This window comes from Nicotiana sylvestris, chromosome 6 (assembly GCF_000393655.2).
Source record: "Nicotiana sylvestris chromosome 6, ASM39365v2, whole genome shotgun sequence".
Classification (NCBI taxonomy): Eukaryota; Viridiplantae; Streptophyta; class Magnoliopsida; order Solanales; family Solanaceae; genus Nicotiana; species Nicotiana sylvestris.
The window spans coordinates 115,701,813-115,709,372 of NC_091062.1; positions in this window are offsets into that span (position 1 = coordinate 115,701,813).

Below are 7,560 nucleotides of genomic sequence, written 5' to 3' on the forward strand. Positions count from 1 at the left end.
AGGTTAGAATCGTGTGTGTTATCTCGTTATGAAGTTGAGTTTATTTGAGTACTCCTTGTGCCATTGTTGTGTGTTTTACTTTGGGACTACGGGACGGCATCCCGGGAGATCCCCTGTACGTATTTATAATCTGAACTGAGGTGCGGGATACCAAGAGATTCCTGGCACGTATATTGAGGATACCAAAAGATTCTCGGGATATCAAGAGATCCCTATCATATATTAAGGGTACCGAGAGATCCTTGGGATACCAAGAGATCTCTATCATACATTGAGGATACCAAGAGATCCTTGGGATACTAAGAGATCCCTATCGTACATTGAGGATACCAAGAAATTCTCGGGATACCAAGAGATCCCTAACATACATTGAGGATACCGAGAGATCCTCGGGATACCAAGAGATCCCTGGTATATATTGAGGGTACTAAGAGATCCTCGGGATACTGAGAGATCCCCGGTTATCATCCTTGTTATGAGTGGTATTTCCTGGTATTTGCCTTTATTTTTTGTTTTCGTTATTGTACTCTTATTAACCTGTATAGATTCTTACTGTAGATTTTCAATTGTACTGCTTACCTTATCTTGTCATCTTTATATTTATTTAATCTCAGTAGGGCCCTGACCTTTCCTTGTCACTACCCAACCGAGGTTAGGCTTGGCACTTACTGAGTACCTCTGTGGTGTACTCATGCCTCTTCTGCACATGTTTTTCACGTGCAGAACCAGGTACCGCTACGCTGGCCTATCATCTTTGAGGAGGCAATTGCCCTAGAGACTTCGAAGTACATCTGCCGTGTTTGCATACCAAGAAGTCCCTTTTATATTCCTGCTTTTAGTATTTATCCCTTTTGTGTTTTTCTGTTCTTATTAGACATTTCGGAGTTAGAGCTATGTAGAATTGATCTTAGCTTGTGATTCGTGGGTTTTTGGGTCTTGAATTTATGTATTGGTATTGAGAGTTAAACATGGTGTATGCCGAGTGGGCACATTTAAACAGTATTATTACTTTATTTCTGTTTTAAATTGTTTTACTTCCATAAATTTTAGTTTTTCTTCCGCAATTTAGGCTTACCTAGTCGTAGAGACTAGGTGCCATCACGATAGTTCACGAAGGGCGAACTGGGGTCGTGACAAGTTGGTATCATGGCTCTAGGTTCATAGGAGTCATGGATCACAAGCCGGTTTATTAGAGTCTCGCTGATCGGTACGGAGATGTCTGTACTTATCTACGAGAGGCTATGTAACCGTTAGAGCTGCCACCGAGGAGACACCAACAGTTCCAGCCAGAGACCAAGCACAAGATTCGCCTACTGCTACTACTGCTCCAGCCTTTCAGGAGACATTTGCACAGTTCCGAGCATGTTTGGTACGTTAGTATAGGCGGGGTTGATTCAGGTTATACCAACTACTTCACAGATCGGGGAAGGGACCCAGACTTCCACCACCCCTACTCTAGAGCAGCGGGTTCCCATTGTTCAAGTTCTAAGTGTCATGGTGACACAACTTGTGGTCCCAATTTAGCGGGTGGTGAGGACCGCTCGCCGAGTAGAGGACAGGTGGGTCCAAGAGGGTGTGGACAGACTAGGTCAGGAGAAAGAGTATAGGGAAGTAAGGAGACCTCGTAGACTGGAGAGACCCACTGGTCCTTATTTTGGTGGAAGAGTATGGCATGGTAGAGGTTTTGTGGTTCAGCCAGCTCAGTTGCATCTCAGATTTCACACAGCATTTCAGGTGTTCAGGGGTCTTGGAGTACCCGTACCACACAACTCCCATTGCCACGTCCTCCCAAAGCTTGTTTTGAGTATGGTGACACACATCATATGGTGAGGGATTGCCCTAGACCTGGGAGGGGTGCACCTCCACAAACTTCTTAGCCACAACGTGCCCCGCAGAGTTCTCAGGCTATGGTTACAACTCCAGTTGCTACCCCACCTACTCAGCCAGCTAGAGGTAGAGGTCGGGGAGGTAGAGGTCTCCCTAGAGGGGGAGGCCACGCCAGATACTATGCCCTTCCTGACCGTACCGAGGCTATTGCCTCCGATTCTGTCATCACAGGTATTATATTGGTTTGTCATAGAGATACACCGGTTCTATTCGATCCAGGCTCTACTTACTCTTATGTGTCTTCTTATTTTGCTCCGCATTTGGGTATATCTCGGGATTCTTTGAGTTCCCATGTTTATGTTTTCACTCTTGTTTGAGATTCTCTCGTTGTGGACCGCATTTATCAGTCGTGTTTGGTGGCTCTTAGTGGTTTTGAGACCAGAACCGATTTATTGTTACTCAGTATGGTTGACTTCGATATTATCTTGGGCATGGACTGGTTGTCGCCCCATTATGCTATTCTTGATTGTCACGCCAAAACTGTGACGTTGGTTATGCCAGGTGTACCACATATTGAGTGGAGAGGTACTTTAGATTACACTCCTAGTAGAGTTATTTCTTTTCTTAAAGCTCAGCGTATGGTTAAGAAGGGGTGTGACACATAGTTAGCTTTTGTGAGAGATGTCATTATTGATACCCCTTCAGTTGATTCAGTTCCAGTAGTACGAGATTTTCTCGATGTGTTTCCAGCTGATCTTCTAGGCATGCCACCTGATAGAGGTTTTGATTTTGGCATCGATCTGTTGTCGGGCACTCAATCTATTTCTTTTCCTCTGTATCATATGACTCTTCCTGAGTTGAAGGAGTTGATAGATCAGTTACAGGAATTACTTGATAAGGGTTTTATTTGGCCTAGTGTATCACCTTGGGGTGATCCTATCTTGTTTGTGAAGAAAAAGGATGGTTCTATGCGTAATTGTATTGATTATAGCCAGTTAAACAAGGTTACAGTGAAGAACCGTTATCCTTTGCCTTGTATTGATGATCTGTTTGGCCAACTTCAAGGCGTATGGGTATTTTCTAAGATTGACTTGCGCTCAGGTTACCATCAGTTGAAGATTCGGGAGCCAGATTTCCCGAAGACTAGTTTCATGACTCGGTATGGTCATTACGAGTTCCTTGTTATGTCATTTGGGCTGACCAATGCCCCAGCAGCCTTTATGCATTTGATGCACAGTGTGTTTCGGCTGTATCTTGACTCGTTCATCATTATCTTTATTGATGATATTCTGGTGTATTTCCGGAGTTGGGAAGATCATGAGCAGCACCTGAGGACTGTGCTTCAGACTCTGAGAGAGAAGAAGTTATACGCTAAATTCTCGAAATGTGAGTTTTGGTTGGATTCAGTGGCATTCTTAGGCCATGTGGTATCGAGTGAGGGTATTCAGGTAGATCCGAAGAAGATAGAGGTCGTGCAGAGTTGGCCTAGACCATCCTCAGTTACCAAGATCCGTAGTTTCCTTGGTTTGGCGGGCTACTACCGTCATTTTGTGGAGGGGTTTTCATCGATCACAGCCCCTATAACCAGGTTGACCCAGAAGGGTGCTCTGTTCTAGTGGACTGAGGAGTGTGAGGCGAGCTTTCAGAAGCTCAAGACAGCTTTGATCACAGCCCTAATTTTGATACTGCCTACAGGTTCAGGGTCTTATGCGGTCTATTGTGATGCCTCGAGGGTTGGACTCGGAGCTGTATTGATGCAGGACGGTAGGGTGATTGCCTACGCGTCCAGACAATTGAAGATACATGAGAAGAATTACCATGTTCATGACCTTGAGTTAGCTGCCATTGTTCACGCCCTGAAGATTGTGGCGCCATTATTTATACAAGGTTCCCTGTGAGATTTATACTATCCATCGGATCTTGCAGCACTTGTTCAAGCAAAAGGATCTAAATTTGCGCCAGAGGAGGTGGTTAGAGTTGCTGAAGGACTATGACATCGCTATTTTGTATCACCCGGGCAAGGCTAATGTGGTGGCCGATGCTTTGAGTTGCCGGGCAGACAGTTTGGGAAGTTTGGCTTATTTACCAGCATCGGAGAGGCCTATGTCGATGGATATTCATGCCTTAGCCAGCTAGTTTGTGAGATTAGATCTTTCGGAGCCCAGTCGGGTTCTAGCTTGCGTGGTTTCTCGGTCGTCTTTATTTGATCGTATCAGGGAACAGTAGTATAATGATCCTCATTTTCTTGTCCTCAAGGACAAGGTTCAACACGATGATGCAAGAAATGTGATTATTGGTGATGATGGGGTATTGAGGATGCAGGGTTGGATTTGTGTACCCAGTGTTGTTGGCTTCAGTAGTTGATCCTGGTGGAGGCGGATGAAGAAGGATATAGTTGGATTTGTAGCTCGGTCCCTTAATTGTCAGTAGGTGAAGTATGAGCACCAGAGACCGGGTGGGTTGCTTCAGTAGATAGAGATTCCGAAATGGAAGTGGGAGCAGATCACCATGGACTTTGTAGTTGGGCTCCCGCGGACTTTGAGAAAGTCCGATGCTATTTGGGTGATTGTGGATCGGCTAACCAAGTCCACTCATTTTATTCCTATGTGTACTACTTATTCTTCGGAGCGGTTGGGGGAGATTTATATCTGAGAGATTGTTCGCTTGCATGGTATTCTAGTGTCCACCATCTCAGATAGGGGTACTCAGTGTACATCACAGTTCTGGAGGGCCGTTCAACATAAGTTGAGTACTCGGGTGGAGTTGAGTACAACATTTCACCTTCAAACGGATGACCAGTCCGAGTTGTACTATTCAAATTTTTGAGGATATGCTCCGTGCTTGTGTGATTGAGTTTGGAGGGTCTTAGGATTAGTTCTTGCCATCAGCGGAGTTACAACAACAGTTATCAGTCCAGCATTTAGATGGAACCGTATGAGGCTTTATATGGTAGGCGGTGTAGATCTCTGGTGGGTTGGTTTGAGCCGGGTGAGGCCAGATTATTGGGCATAGACTTGGTTCAGGATGCTTTAGAGAAGATTAAGGTGATTCAGGATAGACTCCGTATAGCCCAGTCCCAACAGAAGAGTTATGCGGACCGGAAGGTTCGTGATGTTTCCTATATGTTTGGAGAGCGGGTTCTGCTTCGGGTTTCGCTTATGAAGGGCGTTATGAGATTTGGGAAGAAAGGGAAGTTGAGTCCGAGATTTATTAACCCTTTTGAGATAATGAGGCGTGTTGGGGAGGTTTCTTATGAGCTTCCCTTACCTCCTAGCTTGGCAGAAGTTCATCCGGTATTTCATGTTTTGATGCTCCGGAGGTATCACGGTGACCCGTCGCATGAGATGGATTTCATTTCAGTCTAGTTGGACAAGGATCTATCCTATGTTGAGGAGCTAGTGGCAATATTGGATAGGCAGATTAGAAAGCTGAGGTCAAAGAACATTGCTTCGGTAAAGGTTCAGTGGTGGGGCCAGTCGGTCGAGGAGGTGACCTGGGAGACCGAGCAAGATATGCGTAGCCGTTACCCTCATCTTTTCACTACTTCAGGTATGTTTTTATGCTCGTTCGAGGATGAACGAATGTTTAAGTGTAGGAGGATGTGACGACTCGGCCAGTCGTCTTAAGAATTAATGCCCCGATCCCCTATTAACTTCTTTCTTCGAGTTTATTTTTGCTATTTCGATTTGCCGGGATGTTCGGTTTTGAGTATCGGAGAGTTTGGGACACTAGTTCCTAAATGAGAGCTTAAGTGTTGGAAATTTTACCATAGTTGGAAAAGTATGAAGACGGCCTCGGAGTGGAAATCTGATGGTTCCGTTAACTCAGTTGGATGATTTTGGGGTTAGGAGCATGTTTGGATTGTATTTTGGAGGTCCGTAGCTAATTTAGGCTTGAAATGCCGAAGGTTGAATTTTTGAAGTTTTCGGTTTGATAGCGAGATTTTGATTCGAGGGTCGAAATGGAATTCCGAGAGTTGCAGTAGTTCCGTTGTGCCATTTGAGATGCGTGTGCAAAATTTCAGGTCATTCGGACGTGTTTTGGTTGGGTTTTTTATCGAAAGCGGAATTCGGAAGATTTTAGAAACTTAGGTTTGAATCCGATGTGTTTTGGTTGTTTTGATGTTGTTTGAAGTGTTTTGATGATTTGTACAAGTTTGAATAAGGTTTTAGGATAGGTTGATGCCTTTGGTTGAGGTCCCGGGGACTCGGGATGAATTCGGATGGTTAACGGAGGAAATTTTAGAGTTGAAGTTACTGCAGCAGCTGGTCTTATGGTATGTTCACATTTGCAGTTTGGGGACCGCAGATGCGGTGCCGCAGAAGTGGATAAAGGTCCGCAAAAGCGGCTTTGTATCAATTCCTCAGGAACCGCAAATGTTGTGAAAAGCCCGCAGAAGTGCAACCGCTCATGCGGTTAGAGGTCCGTAGATGCGAAAGCTGGCATTTTAATGAAAATCGGAGATGCGACGTTGTGTTCGCAGAAGCAGGACCGCAGATGTGGAAACTGCTGGGCATTATTTTAAAAGGGGTTTCGCAACTTGGGGGTTTATTTCCACGATTTCTAATCGTTTTTGGAGCTCTTTGAAGGGGATAGAAGAAGGATTCGAGGGGAATCGCTTGGAGGTAACATCCTTGACTTTATAACACATTTTTATGTGATTAAAGACCTAATTAGTGGTGAGAAATTTGGGGAAAATGGTTAATTAGGGCTTGAGTTTAAGAGTCCTTTAAATGAGGATTTGAGGGGCCATTTGGACTCCGATTTCAATGTTCTTGTTATGTATATACTCGTGAGAGTACAAGGTTTCTGAAAATGTAAATTTCACCCGATTCTGAGACGTAGGCTCGAGGGGCATTTTGGCCATTTTACATAATTTCGCGTATTAGCTTAGAATTTAATTATAGAATCAGTTACTTGAAGTGTTATTTACATTATAAAATTGAATTGAATAGATTTGGGCCATTTGGAGTCGAGTACTCGTGGCAAAGAAGTGGTGTCGGGTTGATTTTGAGCTGGTTCGAGGTAAGTGGCTTGTCTAACCTTGTGTGGGGGACATTCCCCTTACGATTAGTATTGTGATAGTTGAAATGCCTTGTACGTGAGGTGATGAGTGCGTACTTGTGCTAATTATTGAAAATCCGGTTTTCATTAAGTAACTTTAATTGTTATCTCCCTTTCTATTTATTCTACTTGCACTTTTAAACCTGCTGTTAGTTAGAGAACATGTCTAATTGACTTAATTGCTTAAACTGCCTTATTTGTATTACGTGAAGCATGCTAGGTTAGAATCGTGTGTGTTATCTCGTTATGAAGTTGAGTTTATTTGAGTACTCCTTGTGCCATTGTTATGTGTTTTACTTTGGGACTACGGGACGGCATCCCGGGAGATCCCCTGTACGTATTTATGATCTGAACTGAGGTGCGGGATACCAAGAGATCCCTGGCACGTATATTGAGTATACCAAGAGATCCTCGGGATACAAAGAGATCCCTAGCATATATTGGGGATACCGAGAGATCCTCGGGATACCAAGAGATCCATATCATACATTGAGGTTACCAAGAGATCCTCGGGATACTAAGAGATCCCTATTGTACATTGAGGGTACCAAGAGATCTTCGGGATACCAAGTGATCCCTAGCATATATTGAAGATACCGAGAGATCCTCGAGATGCCAAGAGATCCCTATCATACATTGAGGATACCAAGAGATCCTCGGGATACTATG